This window comes from Temnothorax curvispinosus, unplaced genomic scaffold (genome assembly GCF_003070985.1).
Source record: "Temnothorax curvispinosus isolate PA1 unplaced genomic scaffold, ASM307098v1 QBEX01006086.1, whole genome shotgun sequence".
Taxonomy (NCBI): Eukaryota; Metazoa; Arthropoda; class Insecta; order Hymenoptera; family Formicidae; genus Temnothorax; species Temnothorax curvispinosus.
This window is the reverse complement of record NW_020215866.1, coordinates 469,304-493,311: the sequence shown is the minus strand read 5'-3', so window position 1 is coordinate 493,311 and position 24,008 is coordinate 469,304. Positions and strand designations below refer to the sequence as shown.

The 24,008-nt window shown below is 44.6% G+C and overlaps 1 protein-coding gene across 1 annotated transcript in view; it reads right to left on the bottom strand.

Moving 5' to 3' along the window:
* The window catches only part of LOC112455432 (discoidin domain-containing receptor 2-like), a 100,884-nt gene extending 82,753 nt beyond the window's left edge, over nt 1-18,131 (bottom strand). The window contains exon 1 of the mRNA XM_025017332.1: nt 17,687-18,131. The gene's annotated coding sequence lies outside the window, so the exon portion shown is untranslated. The remainder of the gene's footprint in view (nt 1-17,686) is intronic.
* Nucleotides 18,132-24,008: the final 5,877 nt, after the last annotated feature.

Below are 24,008 nucleotides of genomic sequence, written 5' to 3'. Positions count from 1 at the left end.
AAGCTCATAATATGAGAGTAAATAATAAGGGATGCGCGCTCTATGCTCTCCCCCATCAACAGTCTACACAATTTTTCCAACGAGGGAGCAGCGCGGTAAAAGGAACGACATTATGACGCGCGACATTTTCTCCCTTTCTATATCTAGTACGCCGCGTCTTTCGTTGCATTTTAATGACGAGGTCGTGCGAGACTGATGACTTGGAGTATAGGAGTTAGTTTGGGTAAATGGAAAGGAAAAAAAAACGTCGGCGATTAACGCTTCGAGGACGGATAGACTTGCGCTCACATAGGATCGATTGTCCTCGAGCCTCGCCCTATCGTTTGCGATCGATTGCAGCTGAGCAAACGAAACCTCGAAATTAACGGCCTATTATGAATTTAAACGGGGCAATAATCTCCGCGCAAACCACGCGAAGTGCAACTAGATATTTGCTCTTTCCCTCTCCCCCCTCTCTCTCTCGCTCTTTTTCTCTCTTACAATTATAATAAAATTGTAATAAAACGATTGATTACTTCGCTCGGCGTGAAAACTACCCACAATATTTCTAATCCGCGCACGTGTAACTACATAATCCGGTACGGTAAGTCCAGTAGTGAAGTGACTCGAATATCAATTACACTCTCTACGGGGTGGCACGTACGTGGTCACCCCGTAGGTGGGACCGGTTGTTGTATTGAACTGCACAGGTGATAGCAAATTAAAGAACATGAATTAATAACATACTATTAATAACGTCGTAATGGCACATTAGAAAATATACCGTACGACCAGAACTGTTCGCAAACAAGAAATGGAAGAAGAGAGGAGTGGAAGTATTTACTTGCTAATCTACAACATGGAAGTGAAACTGAAACTCCCAAGTGGTTTAAGTACATATTCTGGCCATAATGGTAAGGATTTAAATAATTCGGCGATTTCCATCTGCCCTGGAGTGCATCGCGCTCGTAAACGTGCAGCTGGAGGATCTTTCATTCGCATGACTTTTTCTGCGTTACTAAAATATCGACTCGCCTGTTTGCACGCATAAGCGCGCCGTACTCCCGCGCGTGTGCGATAAACGCAAGGCGCTCGGATGGGAAGATCCTTATTCCTTCATTTGCATTTATCGCTCGCGTCGTACACTTGACCGAGTCGAGACACACGGCTTCCGAGCGGTGTCCCCGATCATCGTAGAGGCGCCGGCATGCAAACGAGCCGGTAATTCACCAGCGACGGACCGGGTGAACGGGTAAACAGGCGGGTAAACGGGGAAGGAAGGAGAGGCAGAGATGCAATTCCACGCGAGGGAGGAGAAACGATTCCGTTGCATCATGCGAGAACGATGGATCGTATAATGCTCGATCCCGAATGGCGCGAACAGCCGAGAGGTGTTCGGTATTTCCGCCACGGTCGCAGCACGTGGCGTCATATTTTTAGAACGTGCCGTACGGAGTCACACCTAATACCTCGCTCGACGACAGGTGGATCGTTAAACGAGGGCCTCGCGCGCGCGTGTGCGTCTCTTTCTCCTTTCTCTCACTTTTTTTCTCCTTTCCCGTCGTGCCGTCGACGGTGACGAATGTCACTGCGCGTTGCGTGAAAATGTCAGCGCCATGTACGAGGTATTTAGAGACGCCATAGGAAACCGGTTATACACGTCTCCGCGCGCCTCATTCTGCACCTCTTCTCAGAGCGCGGTGATCCGCGTCGCGAAAAATTTAGGGGAGCTAGGCTCCGACAGTTTTCGACATCGGACGAAAACGGCGACGCGTTAACAGAGCGACAAGATTAATTTGCGTGGGGTATCTTTGCGTTCTAGCCAGCGTGTCGCGAAAAGCGTAACATATTGCACGCGCGGTTCGCGCATGGCGAGGGAATATAAATATATTTTTTTACATATAGCTGTTTCCTCTCACGGGACGTTTTTCCAAATGCGGTTCTACCGGGAAAAACGTCATAAAGCCGAAGGGGAGAAAAAGCCATAGGTGAGCTCGCCATTGTGAGTCAATCAGGTGTCGGTACCGAATCCGTAACTAAAATCCGTAGCGTATGAACGTTACGTTATCCCGGGAAGTCAGAACTGATAATAATAGGAGGCACATAAATCAAAGCTCCATTCACGTCTTTATTGCTCTATTAAATGGGACAGCTGGTGCCCGCTCGTTCGGGCGGCAGCAGCCGGGAGCCGGTCGGAATTTCGCGGAGGTACATTTGTCTCGCTGCAGATTATCGTTTGGAAAGGGGTGCGAGTTGCCTGTGTGTGCGCGCGCGCGCGGGGTCTATAAAGTTATATCAATTCGTATCCGGCGCCCCGCCGTATTGAGTTAATATCGTTAATTTCCGTCAACGATTTTGCTAGGGGGTAAGCGCCCGTCGCGGATGGGGTAAGCCGTGCCGGCGAACGCGGGACGTCGACCGATCGAAACTTGTTTACATACAAATACGAACAGTTAAATTGTTTCTCGGCGATGCAATTTCCATCTAATCTGCCGTCAGCCACTTTCTGTTCGCGCGGCATCAATCGCACGGACGAAGCCGAGCCGTGGCTTTGCGATAAGTGGCTGGTTGAGATTCTATCTCGCTAAAAATTAGCACGCCACTGATACTGTAAATAAAGGAAAACAAATATTCTTGAAGCGCGCTCGCACGTTATAAAGTGTGAGAAATTGGCTGAAAATTCACAGACGTCATTGTTAGATGGAGATGAGGAAGATTGAAGTAGTCCAGGCTGGTTTAATAACGAAGCTTCGATGATGTTCGAGAATCGAGTACGACGCTTGCCAAGGAACGCATTTGGCCCATAGGATTCATAATCGCGGTATAAGAGCAGTTCGCAAAGTCGTATCAATTCACGTCCGGTTCGGTGGCACATTGAGTTCATAACATTAATTTCCGTTAACGGCGCAGCCAAACAGTTCTCGAACTCCAATTCCGAGAGGGCCCCGGCTGCTGATGGAGATGGATCGAACCCTGTTTACATACAAATTCACCCCGTAAAACCGCACCTGCGCGCGGCGGCAATTCCGGATTGGCCTGCAGTTAATTTCGGGGCAACAACGCGCGCTCGCGGGCTCGGGCTCGAGTATCGCGCGCGTCACTTCGCTACGCGGACGTTAATAATGAGCGCAGAATGCCGGCGAACTTCGGAGCCGCAACGTTTGGCCCCGCAGTTTACTCGGGAGCCGCGATAATTCTGGCGGCGAAAGCGCTCTGCGTGAAACTTTGTTGCCGGAGTAGAAAGCAGAAGTAAAAGGATCATAATGCAACGCGCAGTAGGCCCTCGTTACACATTTTGTAAATATATATATTCGCGTCGTTACAACTTTGATAATTATGGTCCATTATTCCGTATTAGAGAACGTATTTTCTCTTCTTTCATTTTATTAATAATATCGCGCGACGCTATACGTATGTGTACAACCTGAATATATCGGAAATTTTCTCCAACGGCATTCTCATATATCAGCGCTTGTAGATATGGGATAAAGCTCCATAAGCTCCATCATACGGAAAAATAGAGAGAGAGAGAGAGAGAGAGAGAGGAAAACGGGAAAGCTCGATTATTAAAAATATCGTGGTATATTACGAGTGGACGTCTCGTGACAACGTTACTTATAGAATCGCCGACGATATATAAGAGAATGCTGCTCCTCGCGGAAATCTCGAGCGTCTGGAATCGGGCCAACCATTTTTATTGTCGCGAGCTTTTTCATTCGACATTTTTCTCGAAGCGTGTATACGTTCGCCGTGGCAACTCATGAATATCCCTGTCCTCGTCAATAAAATTCTCAATGTTCTTCGCGACTGACGATGCAGCCAGAACACCCAGAAGGAACATCTTTAACGGGTGGTTGCCGGTGTCACGGACATTACGAGCTTTTCACGGTAATTTCTGTGAGACGGTCTCATTGCCGAAGACGCGATATAGTTTTGCTGTAACTTGTGGCTATTTTTGTTCAACTAGGAGATGTAATGTAAGACATACAATTAATTTTTTACTATTCCCTAATATACCGTGAAAAGTTTATAAAAAATTGTTATCATATCCGGAAAATTGCTTGTCAGTATTGTGATATACTTAAGTGATATTTATCGCTAAGTCACGATCAAGACAATCTTTATTTTCTGCGCGATTTTATAAAGATCGCGGTGGCGCCACGGTGTCGCGGTAATTTCTGTGCTATTGTAACTGGGACAGGCTAGACTCGATGGAGAGAGGATCGATGAAGGAATCCCGAGGAATTTTATCTAGACAGATGCGGTCGTGCAGTTGAATTGGCCTGACTAGTACATATACAAAGCCCCGAAATCCCCTTTGATTTTGCAGGGCTGAAGTCGATGTTAGATACGCTTCAGGGAGCATTAGGAGCCTCGAGGAATAGTCGAACGAGCGTTTCTAAGCTAGACCGCCCTCAGGGCGAAACTTCATATCTCCTGTCCTCGTTACACTTTGACGATAGCAATCTCCGCTATATTTTACGTAGGTTACTTTTCTTTGCCTCGTCAAATTACCCGTGCCAAATGCATAACTCTTTTCGGTATGATTTACTAGAAAGTATAATATACATCCCATGATATTTCGAAGAGATGTTCATTATTACATACATATATCCCCATTTGCAAAACGCGCATTTATTTTATCATAGATACCTTAAATTTGAAAAGATGACTTTTTTATAATTTTTTTAAATTTAAACAAGCTATCAAGTAGCTATTATATCTTGATGCTAAAACATTTCATCATGCAAGTATATCAGAGACTGCTATTAAAAGCGAGGCATGTTCGTGTAGAGCATGAATCAAGGGTGTACCCGACGCGATCGTGCACGCCGCGTTTCTCGCTATGGGAACAGGAGGCAATCGGCGCGAAATCGATTCGATCACGAGCAGCCAGCGGTGGAGAGTCCATCGTGATCCGCTCGATCTCACATAAACCGAGTCACGGATCCGCATCTCGTCGTCTCCAGCGTCGCCTCCGTGAACTGTGCGCGAGCGGCACGCTCGCCAACAAGGAAGAAAGAGGACAAAAGGTGCACGCTGCGAATTAATAAGCCAGCTTTAAACACAGAAGTAGCATATATGCCTCCCTCGAGGTACATCGAACGGGTCGTCAAACCGTACATAATGCGGCGCAGCTGAAGCGACCGAGGGACGCTTCAGTTAAAGGGGGCGTCTTTCTCTCTTTCATTGTCGTGGACCCAGTTTTATGTTGCCCCAGGGTGGATAGCTGACTTTTCGGGGCCGTAGGGCCCCCAGAAAAAGAAGCTTTATTCCGATCGGTCGATGCGAGCTCACGCTCGGTCGGGTATTCGATGCCTACGGTTTTCGTCGAATCCATCACCGTGGGACGTCCTATTACTGCCCTTCCTTCGTTCTCCCTACATTTTCGCGACTCCCTGCCTCGTCTAAGTGGATTATCAGAGATATCCGTTTGATCTCTCGACCGAAAGGGACCACGCCGGATAAACTTTGGGATGTCTTACGGACTCCTGCAGGTGTAGCGGTTAAGTCCTTCCGTTTTGTACGTCTGACGGCACGGCGAGAGAAACAGGACATGAAAAGCCTCGAGGTTTCATCCCCTGCGCGAGCAAAACGGGACCCCCAATCCCTTCGTCGTTGAAAGTGTGAAATGTATAAGAAATGAATTATTGTTTCTTGTTTTGTATTATATTTTCATTTTTTTGTAAAAATATTCGTGGTTATATTTTTGAGGATTTTTGAATTCAACATTTATGAGAATTTATTAATTCTTTGTATGCGATTTTTTACATAAATCTAATTTAAAAATTATCGAACATTCCTAAATCAACCTAAGTACCTTAAATACTGTTTTTATATATATTCATAAATTTTACACAAATTGATTAGTTATTATTATTGCTACGATCGCATGAAATAAAGGACTTTAATTAATTATGACATAGCACTAAACATTAAAATGTTATCAAACGCGTAGGGTTTAACATTATACATTTCTGTAGCACATTTTTTGTGTCTACGTTTATGTGTTCTTTCTTCACGCGAAAGTCTTCACCAATTAACCTACTTTGCGACTTTCGATGTTTCGAAATATCGGAATAGCGAATAACATAATATTGGGACAGCGAAAAGGTAATATCGATTTAACTCTCGTCGCGGTTCCCCTCGAGTTATTCGGCCCGAAAACATAGACGACAACAACGACGCCGACGACGACGCAGCGTCGAAAAGGAGGAAAAGTTGGACGGCCGGGCCCCGTCGACCGGCAACGATGACTTCCTTCACGAGGGTTTCAATTCAATAGGGTCACGATGATCCGACAATGGAGCCGAGTTTCGCCGGGAAGAAAGAACTTCCAGAAGAGGTTTTCTGGAGGGATCTCGAGGAAATAACGAGTCACGCTCGTCCCGTGGCACGGTCTGCTACCGAAACTGGAAGGATGGAAGAGCCCGTAAGGAACAGAAGGGAGAGACATATATCTCCTTCTCTCTCCAGCGAGCGTGCGCACACGCGCGCCAAGGCGCGCGGGACGGTGGGCCAAGAGGGAGAAACGAAAACGCATGACGATCTTATTGTCGCTGGATCCGCAGAAAAGTCGTTCCTCTCTCGCGGCACATCCGACAATGAGCGTCTACTCCCCGTATCCTCCCTTTTTTCCACTTTTGCCTCCTCTATTTTTCTAGCTCCTTCTGCTCCGCACGCTCGCTCGCCCGTCCGTCAGAAGTCCCTCGGCGCGCAAAAAGCAGTTAAAGCGATTAAAGTCCCCGAAAGCTCGGCGAGAGGCGAAGTGCGATAGAAAGCCTCCCGAGTTCTTTGCCCGTCTTGCCCCCCACCTCCCCCCACTCCCATGCGTCCCTTCGGAGCTTGGATATTGCGAGTCGCGGTGGAATTGCCCCGGGCAATTGCGCCGGAATCTAACTTCCATTCGGACTTATTATTTGAACAGGGGTAGCGCCCGACGACTAGCAGAAGTAGCTTCCGGTTCTTTCTTTTTCCCCGTGCTCCTTTAGTCGACGTCACGTGATGAGGTGCGATCGATCGATCGTAAATTGTCTTCGCGTTTCACAGTCCGGTGAAATTCCGGTAAAGTGAAATTTGCGGAGTCGAATGCGGCTGAAATAAGGATAGATGGTCGAAGATAAAAAATTTGATTTAAACTAACAGGTTTTGTAAAATGTACTTGTAAAATAATTGTTTGTATTATTCGTTATTACACTCTAATCTTGATTAAAACGAAAAACTAGGCCTCATGACTATGCGGTACAACCATGCGGAAGATTAAACGACCTTGCTCTAGTGTAAGATTAAGATAGTACGGTGTCAAATGTCTTCTATATCCATGTCAGCTTGACATCTAAACCTAAGCAAGAGAAGGGTCAAGGATTAAATCTCACGTCGCGCCTCTGCATAAAATCTCCGAACCGGAAGAGCAATTACTACTGATTGACCTCCTCCGTTTCATCCTCGGTAACCGAACCGTATAACGGGATTAATAAAGGCTCGAGCGTCCATCCATAATGCCAGAAGCTGAGGGGAGTGAGGTGAAAGCGCGGGGTGCAGCGGTGGCACACGCCTCTCCTAAAATCAACGAGACGGGAACTCGTATGGACATTAATTGCCTCTCCACGAGCGCGCCACTAAATTAAGATGCGTGCGTAATCGAGCACCCGGGTCGGCTAACGCGCTTCGTCCACGCTAATTGCGCGTGAGACAATACCGTTGCGATCGCGCAATGTATCGCGGAACTACGCTCTCCACGCGGACGGAAATATGCGGATCGGTAAATAAATTAGTGCTTTAACTGATGGCTCGTCGAAGTATTCGAATAGAAGAAACGCGCGAATGGTAATGAATGTCGGAATGAGAGGAAGCGGACCAAAGCGAACGGCGGCGACGGTCGACTAATTATTTTGGTGTCTCGAAGAGAAAACGAGAGATAACGGTAAGCGAGTTAAGCGTGAGTGAGAAAAAACCGTCGTTTTCTTAAGTAGCGCCATAAAATTCCGAGACGCGAAATCACGAGATTACTACCTTTCGCGGTCGAACGAGCTAGTTAACTGTGACCCACGCCGATCTATAATCGCCGGATGCGACCATTTTTTTTCTTTTCGATTAATCGTCGCTGCTCCTTGCTCGCGCAAGGCTGTAATTGGACCGGATCGTAGTCACAAAGTCGATAACCCGGCGTAATTGAATCCGTAAGCAGTCTGTCGATCAGAGGCGCTCTAGTAAAACGATTTCGCTTCGGCAAAAAGTGCGTCAATGCGCCGTTCTCGCGCACAAAGGAAAGATTAAAGGGTTCTATGCGAACGTTCAACAATTTCACATAATCATACGCATCAGCCCCGTCACAGATTTTTTTTCTACGAAAATGTATAATGATAGAGAGGTAAAAGAAGATATACTCATCTATCCTCTGCTTTGCATTATCCATAGTATTACTTAGCTCGCAATTAAACTTTGGAGTAAATATACCTTGCTACTTCCTTCATCGGTTTAATGAAATATTTCACTCTTATTCTCGTTTAGTTATGAGTGACAACAGCGTCGTCAACTAACCGCAGATCGGTACACAAATTTGGCAAATTTGCTCATAGCTAGAAGCGCTCAAATGCTTCTAGCTATGCGCGACAAACGGAGCTAGGACGCGATCTCATTTGGAATAATTTCCGCATAATCATGCGTGTACGTCACTCCGGTATACAGCGCATAATGCGGGACAAACGCACGCAGACACAGTGTGACTCGACTGATTGTGGGGCGCGAGACGATCTCGCGACGTAATAAAACTGTCCTACGAAACGACGATTTGACCGCGATCCCCCTGAGCGGATTCTCAGGGAAAAAAGGGTCTGTCACACCGTCGCTTTCTCGCCCGCTCTCTTTTGCTGTCTTCCCTTTCGACGATGAATGCAGGAGAGGCGAATGAAAACGTTCGCCGGGACAGAATAATTCATTGTCCTACTAAAACCGGTGATGCTTCACGCTTGTTTGGGGAACGGATTCACCTTGTTTGGGCTACCGCGATCCTCGATGGAGACAGAGCGAAGTGTTTTAGTGATCCTAGAGATTCTACCTTCAGATTTGTTTTATGTTCCTCAAATACATTCCGAAAAAGGGTTATTTCCCTACCGAAGAGTCACGCTATTTCACTATTATTATACCTACTATATATTATTGTTATATACGCGAGAGTAAAAAAAATCCATTTTTAATATACCAGAATATACCTACAATAAGTGTATTTTGTAGGCGAGCAAAGATAAAGGAATAAAATGCTTTTACAGATGAATTTCATATGTGATCTCACATTGACATCTGTCAGAGAATTATTCATTCTGCGGTCAGTTTCGGTCACTCCGCGTATGAAAAACAAGCCATCAGATCCTGCTGCGATCGAAAGGGTCAGTTGGAAATAAAAAATGAAGCTATAAGGACTGAGCATATAGATCTATGGGAAAAGTTGACAATGGATGATGTGCCGGGTAAAAGGGAATACGAGAGTGAAATGGAATACATAATGAAGGGAGGCTTCTTGCGTCCACGTGATAGCAGCGTCCACCAAGAAGGTTGGCTACCGCCTATCTGCTCCTACCTACTCCCTATCAGTAACCCTGGTCCCCGTAGTCTTCTCTCTCGCTTTGTCTAAAAATCTTCCCTTTCTGTTCATCTGTCCACCTCTGTGCGTCCATCCTCTCGCGTCTCCGCTCCCTCGGACCTTTGGACCCCACGCGACACGCGTTGTATGTCCGGCTCGTCCCTTTGCTCTCGCTTTTTTGTATGCCCGATGAGCGGCACACGTGGGCAGCTGGCGGGAGAGATGCAGAGAGGGGGAGAGAAGTCCTCAAAAGACACAAAGGACGTCCGCATGCATTAAAGGGTAATGATGCCTCCGTGATGGTGGTGATGGTGATGGTGGCGGTGGTTTGGGTTGTGGTAGCCGATTCCCCGTTTGACGTTTGAAAATTCGTCCTGCCACGCGACGCCGCCGTCGCCGCTGCCGCTGCCGACGTTCTCCGTGGAATGAGGTATAATGTTTTACCCATGGCGGCGTTTAGGAACAACGCCGGACGGACTTGCATGCTAATTTCGCGCAGACGGTATAAGCTGGAGAGAGACTTTTCCTTCCCTTCCGGTGCCGTGAACGTGTCGAGGCAAAAGTATACGCTTTATCTATTATTCCGTGGATAAATTTGAGGGACGAGAACGCGTACCCGCTTTTCCGTGCTTCTCACGACAGAGGGGGGTTTCAAGTTTCTTGAGACTTTTAAATTGGATATTCAGTATTCCGTGCCGACGGCCACCGACGAGTCGTAATAGCGTTAATCCGGTATATACTGTAAACGATTGTCGACTTAATTTACGTTTAATTAAATCGTCGCCGCTTTTGGCGAAGTTTTATTTTGGAATATAAATTTGGATTAAATTAAAGTCGGCGTCAAATTGAGAGAAACTTATGAGTCGTCAGACGATGCAAGCTTTAAAAATCTTAATGTATGTGTATGTGTGTGCGTGCGTGTATTTAAATATATATGCTGCACATATCCTAGGAGTAATTAAATTAATTTATATTTAATTAAATTATCATCTTCTTTTAATAGGATATGTGACCGTAAAACTTTGGTTCAATTAAATTGCGAAAGTGTCGTCTGATTAAAGGTTTCAACGGAATCGAGAGAACGGTTATTTACTGAAAATAAATTAAAGGAACACGAAATTATTGATATTAATTGACATTACGAGCGCGAAACCGCTTTTTAAGGTCACTTGAAAGCGAGATAAAGATTTTACTTCCTGTCGGTTAAGTTTCATTTGGTTTAATACGTTATAGTGTTCCGATATAAAAAATGAAATATAAATAAATATGGCAAATAATCTCTTTTTAATAAGATTTTATCAAGAAATTTTACTGCATTATGCAGCTGTATTTTATTATAGAATGTCTTATTTAATACATGCCATAAACACGGATGCTAAAACAATGAATGTAGTTATTTAGATATACAAGAGAACATCCTCATATAAACGCCATCTAATGACAATATCAAAGCGTAATAATAGGCGTTTAAATAATAGCAGTGAATATCCCGAAAGTACCATATGCACAAAGTGTTTTTAAAAGCATCTCGAGAATGTCGCGTGGTCATCAAAGAATTTCATGGCGCGCACTAAGGTACGGCTGTACGCGAAATTGATTGCAGCTTGTGGGTAACGTTTAGAGCTTCGTGTCGAGGCGACCGGCTCTATAAAATCGCCACGGCGGAAATTATAACTCGGATACCGCGGCGGACCGCGTAAAACGCCGCCTTTTACGAAATAATTTACCGGCTGGACTCGTTAGCGTAGCATTCAGAGTGAGACGCAAAGGGGAGGACCTTGTTAGGCCACGCGTGCACTCCGGGTTCGGTCGTGCCACCGATTTTTCGGTGAGAAAGAAAGCGTTTACTGCACCGCGCCTCGCCCCCTCCTCCTCTCTCACCGACACTCGTTTGATGACCTACAATTTGCATAAAGTCGTCGCGCGTTACGGCCAAAACGGTCACGCGAATTGTCAGGTTCAGGAAACTTTAATAAGTTTCGACGCAATGGCATATATACTTTTCGTTTTATTTGATATTCACGCCTTGTAATTTCAAGAATATTACTCTTACAATGATTAGCATATCCCGGGATAGCGGGTATCGTTAAATATTCGCGCGTAATACCGGTTGCACTGAGAATTTCATTTCCAGAATTTCCAAGCAAATTTGATATGCCGTCAAAGAAGCCAAATCAAATGCATCTCAAAGAGCATCTTTTAAAATTAAAGTGCTGTTTTTTGAAGCATAAAGTATTTCATATCGCGTGATTTTCTGCGTGACACATGGTTGATGATTTTTAATTAGTGCATGTAAGTAGCCAACTAATAATGTCCGAATTCTTGTACAAATTATAGTATATTCAAGAAACAAGTAAATTCGACGATATTTACCATAAATATAGTAAATATATGTGAAAGCTATTACATATTTTTTAAAATAGATAGTAGGTACATATATTACTTAATTTAATATTATGTCTTCATAATCTATTTGTTTTAGAGCGTAAAATAACAGACACTAATACAAAAGCAAACACAGATACTAATGCAAAAGTAAAAAGAATGAATTTAAAAAATAAACCACTCTATGAGACTTTAATTTCATAAAAACTCCAAATTCGTAATATCAGCAAAACTAAAAGTTTTTCACAATTTTGAAAACGATTATGGTTTATAGTGCTAATGTATCGTTGCGAGATGCAACATTCGCTACTGTTTACGGTTTCTAATTCGAAGTCACGACATGCTAATTAATTTAGCCCTTGAAGTTTTCTCGTTAGGAAAAGTCTCATGTTAGTCGCGTCGTTTACGAAATACATATAGCTCTACATTTTCAAACGATTAACCCAAAAGTACTTAGGCTTATTGAGTGGGAATAATCTCATGTTCTGCAATTTTGCAACTAAAAAGCAAAAATTAAGATTGTTTTTCGCTAATAATACAAAAGGTTATTATAATTAAAGTTCATAAATTTCTTTACAAATTTAATTAAATTTTAATTAAATTTTTTAAATGTTCAAGAATAATAATAAAGTTAGAAACCATGTGCAATTAATCAACGGTTTCAAGATGTTCAAGATATAGAAGAGGTGCTAGAAACCAGGATAAAATCGTCGAAACGGAAGTAGCTCCAAAGTATAACAGACTTGGCCTTCCGCGGCTCCGAATGTTCTTTATGCTAGCACGAAGGGATGAAAGAGAAAGATATAAAGACTCGAAATATATGGTCGTATACCACGAAGTTTTGAAGTGCATCTACTGTTTCAGCGGATGAATCCGCGTCGTCCGTTTTCCGCGGGCCATTCGCAGAGAAGGATTTCAATTTCGCTTCTCCGCTGACTTTTCATGGCGGCCAGAAAGAAAGTCGGAATGAGGAAAGGAGGTAGTCGCGGCACTGAAACGCGGAGACGCAGAATGGATAAACGATCGAGATAACGGACTTTATGGTTCTACGGGATTACGGATCCCACGGCCGTTGCATAAATTCCATCGCGCGTATAATGTAAAGCTAATACGCCGGTTCTTCAAGACCTCACGATGGTTGGGACGGGGGAAGAGAAGGGGGAGAGGGGTAGCAGTAAGTAAAAAGGGGAGCGTACAGGTACGGTTGGCGGTTGGAGACAGAGCGACGGGAATAAAGGGATAAAGAACAGAAAGGCGTACGAAAAGAACGGAGGGCAAAGCAGCAGGAAGACTACCGGGGAACGCCTGGGAATAGTAAATTTCCGCTGCATCGTGGCGTCGTTATTAGCATACAAGTATTTAGAATGAATTATGGGCCAGGCCGTTTATTCCCGAGGGTGGATATATTCGGTACAGGCACTCCGTGCGTTCTTCCTACGTCAGGTGTATCCCTTAGGAGGTAACATTATGTTGTCTTGCATATTTCATCCTTTCACTCTCTCGATCTCCTGACGCGTTTCATGAAAAGGAGCAGAGAGAAAGAGAAAGAGAAAGAGAGAGGAAGCGAGCACGCGTGGGCACTTAAAACCGCGACATTATGCGCGCGAAAGGTGCAACGTGAGCCGCCGCTGCCGAGGAGGTCGAGGAGGTGCACGGCCTCCTGCTCCTCCTCCTTCACCCGTGACGTTCTACCTGCGTTCTAAGCCGCTCGAATTTATGATCGGTTTACCGAGGCCGGAGGATCGATTTTGCGGCTCATATGCGAGGGCCGACCGCCGTTACGTTAAGCATTAAAACGTAACAACGTCCGCGCGGCGATCGTTAAAACCTGACCCGACAAATGACCCAGGTCGCAAAATCGCCCCTTTATCGTTGCGCCCGCGTTCTAACAATCCAGAGTCCGGCGATTAAACCACTTTTGCGCTCGTTCCCGCGGTCGAATCTGGCGCGTTCCGACTTTATTAAATACGAATATCATTCTCAGATGTCGTCTGGATGCCGAGGGATATCGTGGACCGAGAGATTATTCTCGAGCGGTTCTAACGAGTGCGATCGTTGATTCAGCTAGAAAATGCACCGCTAAACCAGTTTGCGTTTAACAGAAAAATCGTATAATTATATGAAACATGTGTGTTATATGAGAATAATTAAACATCTATCGAATCATAGAGAGTCAGCATTTTATAGACAACCCATGAATTATTCTTCGTTCTTAATTAACTTCGTGCACGGATGTTTTATTGGAAAACTACAAAAACATCGCCTGAGCGGTTTCTTTCTTTTCTACAGCGCTTCCTCTCCTTATGTTTTTCCTTTCTGTAGTTCTTTCTATTTTGGCGTCTTCTTTTTTTGTGAAACTACAGAGGAAAAGTCCAGCTATACACAGTCACGCGGCGGCAATTAGAAAACCATTATCTCGCGGCCGTGCGCGTTCAGCCATCGTGCAACAAGCGTGCGTAAGGGATGGAAGAAGAGTGGTGGATTCCCACGGAGTTAGTACACCTTCTGCGTCCGGGGGTAGATGAATGTCCGGCAATCAGGTGCAGGGACCCCCGACTGCCTCTAAATCTACCCGCCCGCGCCGGCAGCTGGCTGATACGTTCTCGTTGACGCGGAGCCATCATCGTGCCTATGGCCCACCCGCTGTTTCGTTTTCGTGTTTGGACACCGACGGGGAGCCCGAGAGAAGCCACATTCGAAACGCCGAGAATCTCTTTAAAACGGAAGGACCATTTTCTCTTTTAACGGAGGAATTTTTTTCGAAATCGACCGTGAACGACGCGCGCCACGTTCCGAGCGAAGCGGTGCGTGCAAAATGGTCGCTAGCGTGGATTTAACGGTTACGATCGCATAAATTTAAGGACCTTTATGTTTCAACTTTCAGTTTGGTCAGTTATGCGAAGAAAATAGAAAAATATTTTATATGTCGACGCCTTAACCACTAAGTATGTTTTTAAAGGAGAACCTTTTTCCAATTTACTTTGAAATACTTTCGCTTAGCTGCACACGCTAGTGATTGACAGTTGTGGTTGACAGTAGTGGTTGACAACTTGTATTATTTCGTCTAGATCTTTTCAATATGATTGGCGTATATCATAAAATTTATACATTATTTATAACATAATAAACGGCGCAAATGCATAACGTATAGGAAATTTCAATTAAATAGATACCCAGAGTGACGATAGAGATTTACAATGATGACGGTGTGTCATCGCGATTCCGCAGCGATACCCGCAGCAGCAGCGGGCGATTCTGAAAATGATAACACCGGAAATTCATAGCGGCGGTTGCATACGCGCGGTTCACTCAGCCGCGTTAAATTCGGCCATAATGATTCGACGATCGTGCACATTCATTTCCGAGGAGTTAATATTCAAAATGAACATTAACAGGACGCACGCTACCGTTAATCTCCAATGGCATGTGGGACCGCTCACGGTGCGCCGGAGGTCGCTTTACTGCATTCGCGTTAATTATGCAAATGAATAATTAGCATTTCGATTATTTCGGCAACGTCACTGTCTACGTCGCGGAAAATTTATCGCGCAGATATTAATTTATCGTTTTTCTCTCGCGCGCCCCCGAGCCGATGGAATTTATCATTATACCGTTCGCGATAATGCGCGAGATGGAACGATCCACGTCGGGTGATAAAGTATTGATCGTCAAGCCGTCGTCGCGCGCGCAGATTAATAACAACTAGATAATAATTTATGGCCGGTTCGTCAGCAGTCAATCCCGCTGCGAAGTCGTCAAAGGAGCTGTCGTAAAATTTCGCGAGGCTCTTGTCTCGTAATGAAGATATTATGAGCTGGGGTTAAAGATTGCGAAGACTGTCAAGCACGCCGTCGGGGATCTACATCGAGTAATCACGGACATAATGGAAAGAAGGAAATTGAAGGATTTTCGGCCTCGCAACTGGAGAACTTCGTGAGCTCCTCCCTCCCCCTCTCTCCCCGACGGAACGGAGAACACGGATCTACGAATAATCGTTCAAATTTACTGTAGAAAAGGCTGCTGCACGAATCGAAGAGTGATCAATGCGAACCGATTCGACCTGGCTGCAGAAATAAACTGTTAGCCCCTATGAATATATTCATATCCCTTCATCAATATTCAGAACCTACTTTCCTGACTGCGCTTAAATCCACTAAAATCGCGCGACATCGAACACGCTCGGCATTCGACGGGATGAGGCACGATCTTCGATTTCTCATAACGACAGTTTATGCCTTCTCAATTCTTGTTCCCATTCCTGAAAGCGTCGAGATATATGGGCGTAACCGTAATGACGATCTCTCTCTCTCTCTCTCTCTCTCTCTCTCTCTCTCTCTCTCTCTCTCTCTCTCATTCTGTTTGCTTTCCATAATTGAATATGAAATCTTGGCATAATGAATATACATATATTTTCATGAAGAAAATGGCCTACTCGGATCTCGTCCAAATGCATTAACGATGCCTAGGTGTAATTGGTAGTAAACACTCGTACAACTAATTTACTCCGAACTTGGCACCAGTTCGGTAGGAATCGAAATCGCATAGAAATGGAGGATCGGAGACTTCCTTGGACCATTTCCAATTCTGCCCGACTTCCTTCGCTCTCTTTCATCCGTCATTGCCTGTTGCGTTATTTTGCTACCTCGAAACTACGTGGATCCGGAACGTGAGCCGTATTTTGAGGGGCCGCGAGGATTAAAGAGTTCTTGGCGAACCAGTCCACGTCTCGATCCAGAGGATTTAAGGCGTCTCCAACAAATAGATCGCCGCGCTAATGGATGGGAGTTCCGATTCGATATTGCCTCTCCCTATCCCCGGGCGCGCTCTCCGAGCAGGAAATTAGCAAGTCTTAGGAGATCTCCTGTTAATCGTCGGGGTGATTTCTGCGGCGTCGCTTTCGGACAATTTGCCGCGACGAAATTTCATTTGTCCCCTTCCTTCTGCGTGCCAACAGTCGTCGACGAACCCTTCGAGGGCCCTCTCTCTCGCTAATCCACCTCATTCACTCTTTATCTTCTTCCATTTGATTCTGCCTCGCGTTCGCCTTTCGTCGGAAATGGAGCTTACAGAATTAATCGATGCTATCCTGACTCCTCGACTCGAAATGCATGGAATCCCTTCACGGCTTCATCGCGATCATTTTCAGAGTGAGGGACGAGGCGACAATGAATGACAACGAATGAAGAAGGAAATCAGATTCCGTCCGACGTTTCTCGGAGCCGGATTAGAAAAGAATAGACTTGTATGGACCTCTCTCTACAATTCCCGAAAGCATCTTAAAGCGTATAGAAAAACTTGCCTGAATATTTTTCTAATTCCACCACAAGGCAAAAAGTAGAGGAAGGGATATTCCTTCTTTTACAAAAAATTACTAAGCACCATGTAAAATAATATTTGAACATTATTATTTGCAAATAATTTTTTATGAAGTATGCTTTTATCAGAATTATTGAAGTATGCAAATTTGCGAAAGTGCAGATTGTTTGACGGATATGCGCTAATATACATTCCGGACAGTACAATTGCTGCTCTCCCGTCGGCAATTTATATTCTAATTTCCCGACGTAATTACAGATATCACGGCGAAATTACACGCTGGTATCGATAACACCCGCGCACCGCACCCTTTGACAATTTTGCAGCTGCGTTCGCGTCCGTTCTCCAGTTCCATTCGTCACTTGACGAGAGCGCGCGCGTATAATTAAAAGGGGTTCGTTATGAGAGAAAAGGAGATATGCTCACCTTGTGCGTTAATGTATCATGTATATCCGCTCGGGATGCTCTATTAATCAGCGACCGTACGCGCGCACACACCAAAGAGCACCAAAGAAATCATCGATCACAACCGTGGTCTCTGTATATAGATCCTACCTTCCTCTATATGTTCCTCACTTGATACAAATATTTTTTAAAAAAATTTTCACACGTACACCTCTCCCTCTCGGCATGCTATTTACAAGCCTCTAAGCTCACACAATCCTATATACGCTATGCGCGCTACATCGAGCTAATCCGTTTAGAAAAATGCAAAATTACCGGGGTGGGCACCTCGATATCGCGACGATATCGGCGTTATCACTGGCGTTATCGGCGGCCGCGTCTCTTCTCGCACTGGGTCCACGAGGTGCCCATTGAGGAAACGCGACGCGCGAAGGAACAACGTTACCAACCAACACCGTACCGTCACGGCGCCACGGCACTAACTGACAGGCTGACGAGAAACTCCAGTTGGTCGACGGCGAGCTGGCCGAGGGGAGGGGAGGGTAACCCGCGCGGCTCTCGACCCTCTCTCACACGGTCGTGCGTCCTTGTCCGATCGTACGCGCTCGCTCCGTCTTACTTACGGTTTTCGCCCCCCGTCACCATCTAGTGGTAGATCGGCGTACCCTCGCGAGCGCGCGCGCGCGCGAGCGCACCGATTCGCCACCCCCGGTGGTGGACAGAAGGGAGGGAGTGAAACGAGCACGTGAGGCTGGTAAAGAGCGAGGGGCGGCGAACGGAGCGTGGGGGGGGTCAGCGCCGAGGCCCGTATATGGGGGCGAGGTTGCAAAATATGTTGTAGAAATGGGGTGGCGGATGAATGCGGTCGCCTGTAGACTAGCGATTTTATTGATCTTTTTTCCACCCTTCAGACGCGCGTGTACGCGCGGCCCGCTTAATTAAGCGTCCGGACTCTAAGGTCGTGTACACCTTCGGCGAGGTATTTCGACTTTCGACCAGGGGGCGCCGGTTAATGAGATAACTTTTTTAGAACAATTTTTGTTGTGTATTTTGAGAATAATTGATATACGTATATAGCTTGACCACAAGCGATCGGGCAGGGCACCGGATAACGTTTCGCTCGGACAATTGATAGAAAACGCATTCGATGCACGCACAGTTTTGTGCGCATCCGTTTGCAGGTGCCGCAATAAATTTTTCACGAATCAAGCAAATGCGAGCGATTAATTTTATTTAGTCCGCCTATTGTACGATAACGCGGAAAATATTGACGGCCAGCGTAAACATTAATCACTGTAATATTAAATCGATATAAATTGACGTAAATGACTGGTAGCATGGGTAGCGTAATGAAAACAGATGTATCGCCATCCGTTTTTTGACTGACGGAACATTATCGGTCGATCGTAAATTTTCGGACGTCATCATTCGTAATAATTTATTAGCACTACGGACGTGAAAACCCACAAGACCCGGCGCGAAATTGTGAGATATTGTGTCTTATCACTTTCTGGTTCCGCCTCGTTCGATCCCGAGGGCAAACCGGTAGGATTCGAATTAGTGTTTATGGCACCCGTGGGCGTACGACGAAATCTCTTTTTGCGGAACGATTGCAGTAGTCCTACAAGCGGCAAATGCCGGTGTCATCGTTTTTCCTAATACTATTTTCATAAAAATTGAAAATATCTGTTTAACTTTATTTTGACGAAGAATTTTTACCGTTATGTATAAAAATATATAATATATACAAGTATTCACATATTTGTTATTATATAATGATTAATGAATTGTTGAATTGCGCTTGCAGAGAATGAAATTTAAATGCATTAGCATGCGTTATGACTGTCCGATATTTTCTGTCCTAATCGGAAAATCGGTCACGCCGTAAATCTTTAAATAAACACGATTAATTGTTCTCGACAAGTTTGCGTCCCCGGCGTTCACAGCCGCGGCGTAGCGAGCTTAAAATGGATTTACTCGATCCGAATGCATTAACGACAGGAGAGAAGTAGTTGCTACTCTCAAAGAGTCCTCCGGACTGGGAGCGAGTGCTAATTAGCGATTCGATCACGGAGCTTCCGGCGCCGGTAGACAACGTCGTCACCTCCACCGGATTCTCTTTGATCCTCTTCTATCTCCGTTTCGTTCTCTTATTCGCGTCTCCCTCATTCGCCACCGTCACGTCTGTGGATATCACATATATACAGCATACAGATGCCCTCGATGCAGCAAACTTTCGTAGCGTGCCAAAAAGCAACTTAACAAAAACATGCTCTCTTATTCTTTGGAACCTTAAGATTTATATCGTAAAGCTAATATGATCGTATAACAATGCACAAAGCAGAATCTTCTTCCGACGATATTGTTTACTTTGAGGATTGTGAGGTCTTTGAAATAATGTGCATAATAAAATATTGTATTCAAAAGGTGTGTGTATGCAATTGATATTCTATTTACCATAAAAATATTATTTGTGAAAATATAAGTAATAAATCATATGTGTTTATAATTTACATCTTAGTTTTTAATGTTTAGCGTGAATTATTATTGCGCTTCCTGATTTCGTAAGATTAAAGCGCAGGAAAACCAAATTACGATTGAACCAACAAATGAACTGCCGTTAAGTAATTATATCGCAGGATCAGGAAATGCGGTGCGAAAGTCAATAAATACGAAATACGTGGGATGGTGGATGAAAAAGTAAAGGATTATGCGGCTTGATCACTGGCGTTTCGTCTTTACCACCAGGTCTCCCCCTTAACATCGCCGCATCTCGAATCTCATCGTCTGCCTACTCGCCCTTCCACGGACCAATCCCCGAGTCCATGTACGCAAAAGGGGGAGGACATACGCCCGCAGACAAGAGATCTAATATACCCGTCGGTTACATTAGCCGGATTTAATTTAAGCTCCGACCCCACTACGTAAGCGTGCCGCTTATGCTCTCTGCCTACCGCGAGTGAGAACAAACGTTAGCCCGAGGAGAAGGAAGCCCTTCGAGACGAGCATAAGCTTGCGGAAGGTAAAAGAGAGACGGATAAAAGATAGAGGGGTATGTGTGCCGGTAGCGAGAGACGCGCCGTTTATTGTAATTGCGCTGTCGCGCGCGAGCAAAACGCCGCTTTCCACGGCCAACTGAGTATTTGCTAATACTCGACCGTTTCAAGAGAGGGACAGCTTCATTAACAGCAAAAAATCGCCTTTCTTCCTCGCCTCTTCGTGCCTCGCTTTTTGTTCGCTCCGCGCGATGAACCCTGGTCAGCATCCGAAGCCTTTATTGGTTCATCTGCGTTCAAGTTCGAACACACTTGTGGAAGCTAATATATTATCGAAGATCGAAGGCACGCGCGATGCTATAAGCTTTCTCGAGACGAAGACAGCGACGGCTGACGTACGTACCGCTACGTACGGAGGAATGTCGAGATATTTCCTCTCGTGGGTTGCTGTTTGCCCGCCATTCGGTCGCCTTTCTTTTTCGTACGTCGACAAATACGACAGCCTGAGAGGAAGTGAGACGGACGAGACTAAGCTCATATTTATTTATGAGAGAGGAAGTGGCGCACGGTTTGTCTGCCTGGCGTGGAAATATACATCCCTCGCCGCGCGTAGAGCGCGTAAGCGCAAAGGGGGAACGGGGGCCACCGAGGTGTTCGCGAAAAGTTGCGCGCCGTGTGGGTTCCTAGCGCCGCGGAAAACTTTCGACGCGCCCGCCCGAGCGAAATCGCACGTTTCATTGTTACTTTTGTACGTTTTTGAGCGACGATATGGTAGACGCTCAGCCGCCGTCGCCGCCGAATGTATGGCGCAAATAAAACTGCCACGTTGGGCGAAGTTACCGTAACCGTTTTTAGTGCTTTATGACATCCGTAAATCTTGGCTGCCGCAGGAAGAGGCCCGAATCCTTCCGAGGATACCGGACTATCTCTACCGAAAATTGACGAGGTCACTGTGTCGAGGAAACGTACTTCCTCGCGATCCGCGCTGAATAATCGCGCCGGACATCGGGGGGTCACGTGTGTGAACTTTCTTTAGATATACGCGCGCAAAAAAGATCTATCGCCGAAACTTCCCACCGTGTCGTTATCACACGCGCGATGTTTTTCGATTGTGCTTTCTTCGCTTGTTATTTGTGAAATTCATTTCTTTTTTTTTCTTATTAGAGAAAACCAATTTTTTATGCCGCGATTATAATTCATGGATGTGTTGAAAGCATTTCTATAATGCATGCAAATTCGTGGTAGGAAACAAGATTAAGTTTTCTAAAATGCATTATCACTAGTCCTTTGTACGTGAGAAAAAGAAAAAGTTGGAAAGACAGAAGAAAGATTATTTCTCTCTCTTTTGGCGGTTCAAAAGTTAACACGTATGAAATACAGGATCTCGAGAATTTACGACATTTAAGTTCTTGGGTGTTCTGTTTCTGTAAGAATAAACCCAAATTATTGCGAAAATAACATATATCTTAACCCAAAATCTGCGGGAGGTAAAAATTGAAAAGACTGCAGTTACGTAAAGTTTCTGAGTCTTTTAATAATCGTCTCGCTAGGAGATCCCTTTGAATATCCTTTCAAAAGTTTTAAAAGGTTTTAGTCCTCCTGACCTAGGTTCACAAAAAAAAATATAGCAAAAGTTGGTCAGTAGGTCAGGCTAACGTTTCTCGTTACTTCTCATAATGTGTTGGACTACAATAGGACACCTTCGGAACTATTGTTTTACGAGTCGTAAATCTTCGCTAGGTACTGTATGGTAGAAGAAATAGGATTCTTCTCGCCACCAGCTGATTTCGGGATACGAAGAGAAGCCTTGAAAGAAGTCTTTTACGACCGAGTTCTTTTAAAAGGGTCACGATGTACGACGACGTACGAAAAATGGAGTTAACAAGAACGTCAAACTGTTTCATTCTTTTGTCACAGATTGCGTACAAATACACAAAAAATAAAATAAATAGTCGCCCGGTTTTTTATAAACTTCCAATTATATGTTTTGTATTTAGTAATCTCTTAATCTAATCGCGTTATTAACTTTTCTATGAGAAGCTGTTTGTGTACTTGATATTTAACATCTTTTCTTTACGTATTACGTTAATTGAATTAATATAGATAGGTACTTATTGTTAAGGTAAAAGAGAAATATTGCAATTATTATTAACGATCATTTATCATTTTTGCGTACTTAATATCACTGTTTCAACAGTCAAAAGTATAAATTATAATAAATTAAATTACAAACTTTTGTCAGAAATAATCTACCCGAAATTTATTACAAAATTTATAGCCGGGCTATAAGTTATAGTTTTAAGACAATCTCTCAGTATATATTCTCGCCAATTCATCGCAATGTAGCGGAAACTGAAATGTTGTAGGGCGTGATATAATAACCCCATATATATTCCGGAATTGTGCAAAGATAATAAGAAACACAGTTGTTATTTCGCGCGAGATAAATTCCCTTATTGATCAAAACTGCGCGTAGGCGATCGTACATCGTACGATGCAACGCGATATTCGAAAAACTATTATTGCGGGCTTTGGGATGTTTTCCGCGGCAACACTGAGAATCTGATTTCACCCGGAATCTCGAAGCGTGTTGTACGCAGCGTCTCGCGGTATACGCGTACAGAGACACGGTATACGAACGGAGATTTTATTGGAAAACGGAAATCCGCTCTCGCGTGGGTGCCGTCGGTTGAGGCACGAAATAAATTGCGCGCCTTACGGAGGAGCCGATCGACGGAGAGACTCCTCCTCGAAAGAATTTTTTTATGAAACTTGGCGCTCGCCGGTAATAAACGGAACGTGTGCGCGTGACAAAGAGCGCGCGTTTATTGCTAAATCGCGTTACTCGTTAAGCGGCCTTCTCGTACGCCGCGTAGCATTTCGCTTTATTTCCTATGCAAACGAGCCTCGCGGCGTCGGACGGGTATAATCGAACGTTGAAATATGGTTAATCTACGAGAGGCTATGGTAATCCCAGGGTATCAGCCTGCTAATTCGAAGTTCATATTTCTATATCGAGATATGAAATATGGAGTAGCAAAAACTCTCGATTTGATAGGGAAAATATAATCTGACAATAATAGCATAAAAGATATACTTGATGTGCGACAAGAAGCCAAAATTACACGCAAAATTATACGAACAGGTAAACACAACGGTGATCTTAGCGATGTTGTTATATGTTTAATCTACGCACACGCAACTACTATAATAAGGAATTCATTCAGCGTGTATACATTGCGATTCGGACGACGTAGAATTCATACGTCGCAGGGTAGTAGGCAGGTAGTTTAGGCGATATGCAAATTATTTCTAAAGTAGGCGCTTCAAATTCAAAATATAATTAC